Below are 5,997 nucleotides of genomic sequence, written 5' to 3'. Positions count from 1 at the left end.
ACTATGTACTCCCTACTGTTGCAGGGGTACATTCTAGTTTTCGCCCACCTACTGTGGAGGCGAACAATTTTGAGATCAAGCCTTCGATTATCCAAATGGTTCATAATTGTGTTCAATTTGGGGGGCTACCTAATGAGGATATGAACATCCATATTACCAACTTTTTGGAGTTATGTGATACTTTCAAAATGAATGGAATAAGTAATGATGCAATCCGTTTGAGGTATTTCCGTTTTCGTTGATAGAAAGAGCTAAAAGTTGGTTGATTTCACTACATGTCAATTCCATTGTGACATGGGAAGACCTTGTTCAAAAATTTCTCGCTAAGTATTTTCCTCCCACTAAATCAACACGGAATAGAAGTGAAATAAATAATTTCTGTCAATTTGAAGGGGAATTGTTATATAATGCTTGGGAAAGGTTTAAAGAGCTACTTCGAAAATGTCCACATCATGGTATAGTGAAATGGATGTTGGTGCACACTTTCTATAATTGATTGAGGGGAAACACAAGGACTATAATAGATGCGGCAGCAGGTGGAGCATTTATGAGTAAAACCGCTAATGAAGCTTATAAGCTTTTAGAGGAGATGGCCATGAATACTTATAATTGGCCATCTGAGTGAGAAAATAAGAAGGTGGTGGGAGTTCTAGAAGTTGATCCTATTGCTATGCTCACTGCTCAAATTGCTTCGCAAACGAAACAAATGCAACAACTAAACAACATTTTAGGTCAAACAATTCAACTACAATCTGCTCCTATCAGTTGTGAGACATATGGAGGCCCTCATCACTTTTAGCAATGTCCAGCGACGAGTTCTTATTTGGTAGATGATATCCCACTTGAACAGGTTCAAGCCATTGGTAATTTCCCAAGGCAATAGAATAGCAACCCATACCCTAACACTTATACTCCCGCATATAAGAACCATCCGAATTTTCCATGGAGTAATAATCAAGGGCACCAACCACAGTATCATCCAAATCCACCTCAATATCCTCCACATAGACCATCTTATGGGCTAAACCAAAGACCCTTTTATCATACTCAAAGGCCACAAATGCCGCAACATCAACAACCACCGCCTCAAATGACTAAACTAGAGGTATCCACTAATTCATTGAGCCAATTTATGATAGAAACCTGATCCTCCATTTGGAGCTTAGAAACACAAGTTGGCCAACTTCAAAGTTAATGGCGAATCGTAATCAAGGGGTTTTACCTAGTTCAACAAAGGTAAATCCTAAAGAGCAATGTAATGCAATATCCTTGAGGAGTGGAACTAAGTATGAGGGACCTACAGTAGAAAACAAGAGCAAGAAGATAGAGGATCAACATGTCACTAGTCCAGCACAAGAGGAGGTTACTGAAGACCTTCCAAAGAAAGAGAAGTCAAAATACACCAAGCCTCCACCAAAAATTCCATATCCTTAACGGTTTTGAAAGGCTAATATTGACAAACAATTTTCTAAATTTTTGGATATCTTTCGAAAACTACATATTAACATCCCTTAGGTTTAAGTCTAGTAAGATTCATTACTCAAGGGCGAGTAAAGGATTAGTTTGGGGGAGTTTGATAAACGAGTTTTAGGCTTGTTTATGGTTTAGCTTTTAGGAAGGTTTTCATTAGTTTTGGGCTATTTTATTGCAGAATTATGCTTGTTTGTTCATGTTTCAAGCTTTTGTTGCTAAGATGGTGAGAAGAGTGGAATGAAGTGAAAGTGGAAGAAAATTGAGTTATTTTGGAGAAAATCGAGTCATTCGGGAGCAAGAAGTCCAAGTAATGTTTCTGTGAATAGCGCTACAATGCTATCATAAAGGCGCTACAGCGCTAGAAAGGCGACCTTAAAGCTTTTGTTTCTGTCAATAGCGCTACAGCGCCAAAAAACTAGCGCTACAACGCCACAAAACTAGCGCTACAACGCTTGAAAATCCTGAAGAGTAGCGCTACAGCGCTAGTACATCAATTTTTGAGGCAATTTGGCATTGTCAATAGCGCTACAGTGCCCAAGACCAAGCGCTACAGCGCTATCGATGCGGTTTTCAAATCTAAAGCCACTTTTAGAAGGACAAAACGGTCTTTTCCCTTGGGAGCAGTGGAAAACTATTTAAGGGGCACTAATCTGCGAATTGAGGAGGCAGTTTTAGTGTTATAAACCCTAGATCTAGAAAAAACTACTGTAATTCGATTTCTTTTTCATTTGAATTCTTTTAGGTTATTTTCTATGAACAATTATTTGAATTTTATTGTCGTTATGTTATCTATGAACTAAATCTTTTATCCAGTTATTAATGTAGTCACTTGAATTTCAATTTAATTTTACTATGATATTCTATTGATACTTCTTTTCTATTCTAATTTATATGATGTTTGCTTAATGCTAGTAAATACTTGAGCACTATTTACTTGATTTAATTGTTTTGATTCAAAATTCGAAAGATGAGAATTGAATATGCTATCATTATATAGACATAGGTTGCATATTGGCTGAAAGTACCTGTATGACTTGTGTAGTAATTAGGTTTACATGCTTAATGCCTTCTATATGTTTAAGTTTATCACAGAAATGTAGAAAACCTACATATAGGCTAAGATCTTATATCTTGAAAAAGAATAGGAATCGATTATGCTAACCGGCTATTAGAATAGGAATAAGAGATTTAGAATTGATTAGTAAAATTAATTGAATGAAAAGTTGATGAAATTAATTCCTAGGTTTTTATTATTGATTTTTAATTCATTGATTCATTGTTCGATTTACAGTTATTTAAATTCTATTCGTAGTTTAGAATTATTCATTTTAATTTTAATTATTCATATAAAATTTAATCACCAAATAGAATTTGAAAATCAACTATTGGTAATTGGTTAATAGTCTCTGTGGGAAGATCTCTGTTCTTACAGACTTTATTACTTGACACGACCACGTATACTTACGTGTAGATTTCAAAGATCAAGAACTCACCTTAGGTGAATTACCTTTATGTGAATCTTGTCTAGAAGGCAAACTGACCAAGTGTCCATTCTCTACAAAGGGTGTTAGGTCCAAAGAACTACTTGGACTTGTGCATTCAGATGTTTGAGGACCTTCGAATGTACAAGCCAGGGGTGGTTTTGAGTATTTTGTCACTTTCATTGACGATTACTCTAGATAGTCATGTCTTTACCTAATGCATAGGAAATCCAAAACATTTTCAAAGTTTTAGGATTTCTTAGCTAGGGCTCAGAACAAATTAGGTAAAACATTAAAGATCTTGCGATCTGATAGGTGTGGAGAATATTTGGATATGCAGTTCCAAGATCATTTAACTGAACTTTGGATTTTATCACAACTTACTGCCCCAGGTACTCTGCAACAAAATGGTGTAGCTGAATGTCGGAATAGAACTTTATTGGAAATGATTAGATGCATGCTTAGTTACTCAACTCTACCAACTTCATTCTGGGGACATGCAATTGAAATCAAGAATGATATTCTCAATGTTGTGTCGTCTAAATCAATCCCCATAACACCTTTAGAACGCTGGAATGGTCGTGAACCTAGTTTACGTCATTATAGAATCTGGTGGTGTCCCGCCCACGTCCTAAGGAAAAAGGAGGGAAAGCTAGAACCGTGAACTGAACTTTGCATGTTTGTTGGCTATCCTAAAGGTACTCAGAGCTGACTTTTCTATAATCATTCAGAAAAGAAAGTGTTTACTTGTACGAATGCTACTTCTATGGAAAATGACTATGTCCAAAACTTCTAACCACGCAACAAAGTAGTTTAAGAAGAGATGGTTGAAGAATTGACTCCAACTAATGTTCCATCATCATCAACGCAAGTTGATGATGAAATTCCCACTCTTCATGTCCAACTGACGCAAGTTGATTTACATGAAGAAAGTACCACTGTTCCTGAGCAAACATTCACAGAGCCTCATCGTAGTGGGAGGGTTTCTAGGAACTCAGTTCATTATGGTTTGGATGGTGAAACTAATATGGTTGTTGGTGACACTAGTGATGATGATTCATTGTCTTTCAAATAGGAAATGGCTAGCCCTAAAAAGGAACTATTGCTTGAAGCCGTGAAATAGGAAATGGAGTCCATGTACTCAAATTCCCTCTAGGATCTTGTGTAAGCACCTAGTGACTTTAGGGCCATTGGGTGCAAGTGGATCTACAAGAAGAAACGAGGTGTTGATTGAAATATTGAGACTTATAAAGCTCAATTAGTGGCAAAGGATTATACCCAAAGAGAAGGCGTGGACTATGAGGAAACTTTTAGTCTGGTAGCCATGCTTTAATCTATTCGCATCCTCCTATCCATAGCAGCTGCTCTCGACTATGAGATCTGGAAAATGGACGTCAAGAAAGCTTTTCTTACTGGAAAGCTTGACGAAGTCATTTATATGGATCAACCAGAAGGATTTAAAGTAGCTCGACAAGAAAGAAAAGTTTGCAAGTTGAATAGGTCCATTTATGGACTTAAGCAAGCTTCTCGTTCCTGGAACCTTAGGTTTGATGAAATAATCAAAACCTATGGCTTTGAACAAAATATTGATGAGCCTTGTGTTTACCAACTGAAGGCAAATCAAATAGTGGTATTCCTTGTTCTTTATGTAGATGATATCTTACTCATTGGAAACAATGTTAAGAAATTATCATATGTGAAGAATTGGCTGAGCACTCAATTTCAGATGAAGGATTTGGGTGAAGCAAGTTATGTTCTAGGTATGCAGATCATTAGGGATTGAAAGAACAGACTCTTAGCTCTATCTCAAGCACCTTACATTGATAAAGTGCCTGAATGTTTCTCAATGACAAATTCCAGGAAAGGACGTTTACCGCCCCCCCCCCCCCCCCCCCATGGAATTCATCTTTCAAAGAAGCAGTCTCCCCAGCCTCCTGAAGAGGAAGATGCAATGAGAAAAGTTCCTTATGCATCTGCAGTTGGAAGTCTGATGTATGCTATATTGTGTACTAGACCAGATATCTGCTATATAGTGGGACTAGTGAGCAGGTATCAGTCAAACCCAGGACCAGAACATTGGATAGAAGTTAAGCATATCCTGAAGTATTTAAGGCAGACTAAGGTTTATATGTTAGTCTACAAGGGTGGTGTTCTGAACCCTCTAGACTACACCGATTCAGATTTTGAGACTAATGTTGATGATAGGAAGTCTAGTTCTGGAATGGTGTTTACTCTTGGGGTGGAGCTGTGATATGGAGAAGTGTAAAGCAGTCTGCAATCTCAGATTCCACCATGGAGGCTGAGTACATAGCCACGTCAGAAGCAACTAAGTAAATAGTCTGGCTAAAGAAGTTCTATTCGAATCTTGGTTTTATTTCAAAAATGCATAAACCACTTGTGTTGTTTTGTGACAATACAGGAGCGATAGCCAACTCGAAAGAACCTCGTAGTCACAAGAAGAGTAAGCATATAGAAAGGAAGTATCACATTATTCAAGAATATGTGGCCAGAGGATATGTGAAGTGTAACGACCCACTAATCTAGACTACTTGGACCATTAACGAATCTATACATAAAACTTATATTTTTGCGGAAATACCATAATTATATTGAAAACTTATGGAAACAAAGGTTACTTTCATAAAATAAGTAGGATATGGGTACCCATTGTCTTTAAAACAAAAATAACTTAAAAACTAAAAAGATTTACATAGAAAATGCGGAAAATACATTTAAAACCATAAAAACATAAACATGACTACATCCTCGAATCGAATAACGCTCGGCCCCTTGACTCCATTCACCATCGATACACATCCTCTAAGCGTCACGAATCTTTCCGCCTCTAAAGCTTATTTCCTGCACATAAACAGAAAGGAATGAGCCTAATGCCCAGCAAGGAAAAATCTAACACATAGTCATAAACATAAACATAATTTCATAATAACGTAAAGACATATCATAACACATAATACACTTATTATAATGGCCATTATTACTTGGGGTCCCATAGACTAAACAAGCATATGCCCATGGGATTTAT

General features: G+C 37.0%; 1 non-coding gene across 1 annotated transcript; it reads right to left on the bottom strand.

The window, feature by feature from the left end:
• Nucleotides 1–353: 353 nt before the first annotated feature.
• LOC133799145 (small nucleolar RNA R71) lies at nucleotides 354–459 on the bottom strand. Its single transcript, XR_009876342.1, has one exon. It is a non-coding gene; the product is annotated as a small nucleolar RNA R71 (small nucleolar RNA).
• Nucleotides 460–5,997: the final 5,538 nt, after the last annotated feature.

Source organism: Humulus lupulus, chromosome 8, assembly GCF_963169125.1.
Source record: "Humulus lupulus chromosome 8, drHumLupu1.1, whole genome shotgun sequence".
NCBI lineage: Eukaryota > Viridiplantae > Streptophyta > Magnoliopsida > Rosales > Cannabaceae > Humulus > Humulus lupulus.
Note: the sequence above shows the minus strand (reverse complement) of the source record. Positions and strands in the feature narration are given on the sequence as shown.